Source organism: Esox lucius, chromosome 16, assembly GCF_011004845.1.
Source record: "Esox lucius isolate fEsoLuc1 chromosome 16, fEsoLuc1.pri, whole genome shotgun sequence".
Lineage (NCBI taxonomy): Eukaryota > Metazoa > Chordata > Actinopteri > Esociformes > Esocidae > Esox > Esox lucius.
In genome coordinates, this window is record NC_047584.1 from 20,866,896 (window position 1) to 20,873,752 (window position 6,857).

A 6,857-nucleotide genomic window follows, 5' to 3' on the forward strand; every position below is an offset into this window, starting at 1 on the left:
CTCTTTTAACTGTATATTATGTATATTTTGAGTCTGTATCATAATTCACAAGAGTATAATTTTTGTAGTGGAGTGAAATAAATTGTTACATTTCAGAAAAACAACTTGATGTCTTTCATAATTTTCAGCACAGTGACATACATAACGATGAGGAAGGAGGATCTGGGATCGAGTATAGTCTGAAATAATGTAGCCTTCTTGCTAACGTGAGGTAAACATTACAATGGCATCTTAATGACTATGCTGGCTGGCTCGTGTTGTATTATGAGCCATATGACAAATGACCCAGATTTGTGTTTCTGACGGGTTCATCGGAAGTCCATCTTGCATCTGGTTGGACAGAGTCACACTTGCAAGGATACCTTCTCCTTTATAGCCTGGCCCAACGTGACATAACATTTGACTTATCTTTAAAAAGCTCTGTATTATAACATCAGCTGCTGGATGTTTTTTGGCATGCCATAAAACAGCAGCCACATATAAAAAGAATTAAGGACCCCTTTAATCTCTATTAAGCAAGGGTCTGATCTGGGTGTTTAGGATAGTTGCCCTTTTAAAGGCAAGTGGACACCTGTTTAAAGCAAAGACCCTGGCATTGGTCTGAAGTTAGATTAACCAGTTAGATTAAATCAGGCTGTTGTGTAGCACATGAATCCATGGCTCCCATTGTCCGTCGCTTTAGCCCTCTTGCTTGGACTTAAGAAGAGCGGAATACTCTTGGAAAACCTGAATCAGCCTGAAGTAACTTTTGCCACGTCTAGGATTTAGGAAATGGCTGTCCCTTCATATTTATAAAGGGCTGAGCCTATCCAACTCAAGTGAGCTGTAGAATGGTTTGCTTCGCTAATGAGTGACACGCCACCCTTAAATAAGATCCAACAACGAATCACTTTTCCTAACTGGCATCATAGACGTTGTTACACGTGACACAGAACCTTCCTGAAATCCATGTTACGTCATGATGTTGCAGACAAATATGACCATGATATAAAGCATGGACTTTTAAAAGGGAGCAATATGACGGATCTCTTTTTCCACTGACAAGTACCTTAGTGTTTACAGAGCTGGGGGGGTCCCTGTTAAATGACCAGAGTGTTCAGTGACACACGAAGCCGACAGGGCCTCATCTGGATATTTATAGAGGCTGCTGTCCAGTATCCACGGTTCAGCTGTCGTCAGACAGCAATAAGCCATGCCTGCACTCTGCCTCCCCTGACATTACCCTTTTCAACAGCAGCACGGTAAAGTCACCCACCGGAGATGACGAGTGAGACGTAATGCTGCCTCACGTCAAGCCACCCAGCACACACTCAACTCACACAGGTCGCAGACCCTGGTCTGACTGTTTCCTTGAAACCCCCCGAGAGATTTAATTCTAAAGCCACCAGTGCTTTGTCCTAACGCTCTCACAATACAGTTCTTGAATGGTTACTAATAGCCACGGTCACCAGTTCACTGAGCTATAGTCAATTTAATTTAGATGAATACCCTTTCTGTGTGTTTTTGTGTGGGTACTATATTATTCATGTTCTATACTTGACTATTTTGAAAAAAAAAAGCGTATTACCTATATGAACATTAGAATGGTCAAAGCAAGTATTGACAGAAGCAAGTTTGAGCATGGTAAGATAACCGGTACAAAGCACGTTGGTTCTGATATGTTAAAACTGATTGCCTTCCTAGGCACTTCATGCACAATTAACTTGTCCTGTTGGTCAATGTTACAGGCTGGTGGCAGTGATGTAATGTTTTGGGAATGTTTTCCTGGCACACGTTAGTTCCCTTGATACCAAGTGAGAAACATTTGAAAATCACACCATATCTGAACATTGTTGCTGACCAGGTGCACCACTTCATGAATAGGCCACACTTTGTCACATGGATATTTTCAGCAGGATGATGCATATGCACCATGGTTCCAGAAACATGACAGCTAGTTCAGTTTACTCGAGCAGCCTGCACAGTCTCCACACCATAACCCAATGGTGGCTTCAGGCTGAGATGTAACTGGCAGACTGCCGCTTGATTCATCTGCAGCGTGTGGCTATCACGTCAGCACGGACACCTTGTGTAAAATCCATCAGGCCGTTCCACAAAGGAGGGTCCGACCAGGTAATTTCTCTTAAACTGTATGTGCTCATTCACATTTCCAAAAACCATGGGTTACAGAACGTCCACTATTATATCAATAAATACATTTTAAATAGGTTAAAGGATATGAATATGGACACACTTTGCTGTAGAGATAAAACATTGTTTACAAACATTGTTTAGAAAGACGCGGGCGTCCCCAAGCTACAGCAAATGACAGGGGTTAAAGACGAAATTCGGCAACTGAAATTTCGCCTCCCATGAAGTGTCAGTGGAATCACATGACCGTGTGCGCAGTGTGGTGTACCTGGCATCCCGAAGCTAGCGTGAGAGGCGCTGGAAAATGGAGCTCTTCTCAATAATATACGAATTTGAGACGAATTTCGATAGCCAATCAGAAAATGTGTGTCGGTTCCTCTAGTCCAGTGGTTCCCAACTACGGTCCTCAAGTACCCCCAACAGTACACATTTTCATTGTAGCCCCAGCCAAGCACAGCTGATTCAACTTGTCAACTAATTATCAGGCTCTCATTGAGTTGAATTGGGTGTGCTTGTCCAGGGCTACAATAGAAATGTGTACTGTTGGGGGTACTCGAGGACCGTGCTCTAGTCTTTTGTATCCCTGTGAAAAGTTCATACCATACAATATTTCCTACAACCAACATAGGGAAAAAAGTATTTTGCGGTGTCCAAATTTCCAGAGTTGCATAATGTTGAAACGTAAAAGAAAGAGGTATGAGTAAATGTGTCAGAGGCTATCGGTGTACCTGGTGGGTTTGAAGACGATCAATGCCCATATAATACGTTGTCGCCCAATTATTTTTTTAAATACCTCAAATAATTGTATTTCTGATCACTACATCTGATAGTGGACTAGTTAAACCTCAAAATATATTTTCCCACCTCAGGCATGAAATCCCTTTCATTAATAGGCATTTCTTTCTCACTAAAAGTCGTTTTGAGTTCAACCCCGTCACAGACAACTTGGACTGAGTGATTATGATTTGAACAAATATTGAAGTAAATTATTGTAGATCCTTAACAATAAGATGTCCCTTGTTAAAAATCACTTACTCTAAGTATAATTTTTATTTTAAAATACTCACCATTTGACTGCCAAAGCAGGTCATGAGAACTTTATCTTGCATCAGCCTTCATATTTTTATCAAACATATGCATTAACATAAGGATTTAATAAGGCTTTCATATTTTCTTTCTGATTATCCTGTAAATTGTACACACTTCAACATACATTAACCTTATATTTCTTCTTATCATCAAAATATTAAAACAACTAATCAAATAACAGGGTTGAACTCAGCATGACAGGGTTGAAATGATAACAGGGTTGAATTGACAATCCATTTTTCAATATGGTATGATTTATTTACCTGTGAAATTTTGGTCCTACACGGTGCATGCATTTAACATCCACGGCAAGGATTTTTCCTGGATACAAATCTTTATCATATGTGAGTACACACCACTGCCCTAGCACTTCTGGGTCTTCCCAATGGATTTGTGTCTGCCTCTGTGACACAGCAGCTGGCAACTTCTTGACAAAGCTGAAATGCTGTGTTCCAGCACTCACAGTGTAGCTGCTTCTGGGTCGAGCAAATACAGCTGACATCACAAGATATTATCTTGCCTGGAGCAAGAGTTACCACTTGATGTATTCTCATGGTTCCTGGGACTGCTGGTAGGTTTGATGGAATCCTCCGAAAATGCCTGCTCAACAGTTTCACCATCAACAAAAAAACAACTTGATAGATGGGCCTTGAAGAGCTCATGTGCATTTTGGATGTCCCAACCATGGCTTATTAGCATGTCAGCAGTCCTCTTTAAGGCTGCTCCAACACCATCTGTTGTTCCCTTACCATGCTGGCCTCAACAAAATTCCAAGTCCCTGCCTTGATTCCTCTTTTCTCCATTTCAGTGCTTAAAAGGAAAAAATTGCCCTTCTGCTTGTACTGGGTACAAGGCCCTTCACTAAAAAAATGCATCACAGAAACCTCTGGGCAGGTTGCTTACACATAATCCAATACAGGGTTCAGATGCTCCAATATAGCTGCTGGGCTTTTGTGCTTTGATGGAGATATTGTGTTGAAGCAGGTTGTTTCTTGGCTACCACCTACATAAACAACCCCTGTATGTAGTGTTGCCTGCTGGTGACAAGATCCAAAGTGCACTGCTTGGTGCTCAGAACTGTACTTGCAGGTAAATTTCTCTGACAAATCTATGTGAATTAATCACTCATCAGTGGCCATGCTCTTCCTCAGCTCACGGGAGTAGGCATACTGCTGCCTAATATTGAAGAAATGCTTCTTGAACTTGCTCAGGATTGTGTGGAACTGCTCAGCAAGTTGCTCCTGGGTGCCCTCAATAATTTGTTTAACAGATATCTTTACTGTTGGCCCCTCCGAATCATTCACTTTGGTCTTCTCTTCTGTCCCCCACTGAGTATTGGACACATTTTCTGCACAATCATAAGTACTTGAGAGGGGAACTGTTTTGTCTTTGCAGTTTTCACAGTCCCCATACATACAATCCTTACTTGCGATATCACAGCACACAATTTTCACAAGTCTCTCAAGATTTTAGGTCTCAATCAGCTTCAGCTGTATAAGCTTTTCTGCCAGAAAGCTTAGATTCTCGTGCACCTTACACATGCATGTCTCACGATCAGCCAGGGAGGTGCGCTCAACCCAAAATGGACGTAGGTGGTAAAATGCAGGGTATGAGATCCTCACAATGTTCTCTGCTAGAAATGTTCTCTGGAGGTGTCGCATTAAATGATCAAACAAATTAGTCGTGTTGTGGCATCAATTGCAAGGCACTCTCGACAAAGTACCTGTTTTTGGTCAACATCATCCCGTCTGTAGCCGAAGTATTTCCATGTAATTGACGATGCCTTTCTTTTTTTTGCAACCAAATTCTCCATTTCGGTCTTTTTTGCTCTCATTTCGGCACACGCAAGCAGAGCCTGCATGTCAACTAAGTGCAGCAACCAACCGTGTTTAAAATAATAACCCATTAATTGGAGTAAATTATGTGAAATCAGACAGATATAATGCTAGTTTTCCATTTGAAAAAAAAAAATATTGTAGACTGATATATTTATTTTACTAAATCGCAGGTTCTGCGATGTGACTATTGTGGATGCGTACATCGCAATGTCGATGTTGAAACGATATATCGTGCAGCCCTAATCTCTGCAACCTATACTTTTTGACAATCTTTCCCACAGTAACCTTAGATATGATTTGCTTATCTCTTCCATTTCTGGTATTCTGGTATTTTGTCTTGATGTCAGTAATAAGGGCTTCATGGAGTAATAATGTTCTTCGGATTCTGCTGTTCAAGGCACAATATTTGACCAGTTCGTGGACTTTGGACCTTGGAGATTCATTATGATTTGCTGATCGCTGGAAGCATGGCCACATTATGATCTTTTTGTACTTTTCTTTAAGTTTTCTCTCCTTTTTGAGTTCATGTTTGAGTTGTGTTATTTCTTTGTACAGTTTGTATCTTGCCTGTCAGAAATGTTTCTTGCCCTCCAAATGTTGCCTAAAACAAAACCAGGCAATAAATAATCACCAAAACTGCAAACAACTTGAACAAATCTCACATGGACAAACACCTATACCACTACATAAACAGTATACTGTATGTAATCACACCCTAATAAAATGGCTTGTTATACTTTCCAAATGTATCTAAAGTAACCTCTAACAACCGACCTTAAGGAGCCAGATCTGGGTTGCTCTGCATATTGATTATCAGGACTTTGTGGAGGGGTGTTGATATTCCTCAAAGCATCCCTTAACTTCTGTCTTTTTTTTAGCATTTCTCCAACTCTTGCGCTTATGACGTTTAGCTCTATCACTCAGATCCCTGATGTTCCCTGATGTTCTTTTTCCCTGCCTCAGTGTCCCTTTTCCACCTCTCACGCTCACTCCTGATATTTTTCCCTCCTCTGTGGGTCTGCATTCCTTCTAGCCCTGTACTGTCTTTGCCTCTCTGCTGCTGTTTTTGCCATTGTGATGTCTGAAAATGTTGAACATAAAATAGCATTAAGTATTATTTCAGACAGTTCAAATCAATGTCGACAATGAATTGATCTATTAAGAGGTATCAAACATTCAACCCTGTACCAACGATTCAGCATTGTTGCAATAAAAGATGTGACAGGGTTGAAGTTTCTACCTAAATGTAGCCATAGCTCCATATTTAGCTAGGACAGTAGCACCACATAGCATTTAGGACATCATAAAATTGGAATATTTTGCAACACAGTTGTTAACTTTTTCCTAAAAAATTGTTTACTATCAATTATTCATATAACAGATGAAATAAGCCTGAAAATCTCAATCTGACCATAAAAACAAAAAAGATACTGACACTTACCTTTCTTTGCAGCATGTTCTTCAAAAGACTTGTGTGATGTCACTTCATCAAAGTTGAAGTCACATGGACTGATCCATTATTTGTATAGGGGGCTAAGTGGAAGGGCGTGACGGGGTTGAGACAAACTGGGGGACGTGTCTCAATATTGCAATTTCATAGATAATTCATGTATTTAAAAAGAATGAACATGTTTGTAGTTAAAGTAGAAAAAGATACGATAATATTAGCTGCAAAATGTTGGTATTAATTTTATTTGTTTAATATTCAATGAAAATGTAATGATATTATCTGAGGACACGCAAAAATTAGCATTATAATGCAAAGACACCTGGTTTTATTAATTGATTACTTTAAAATGC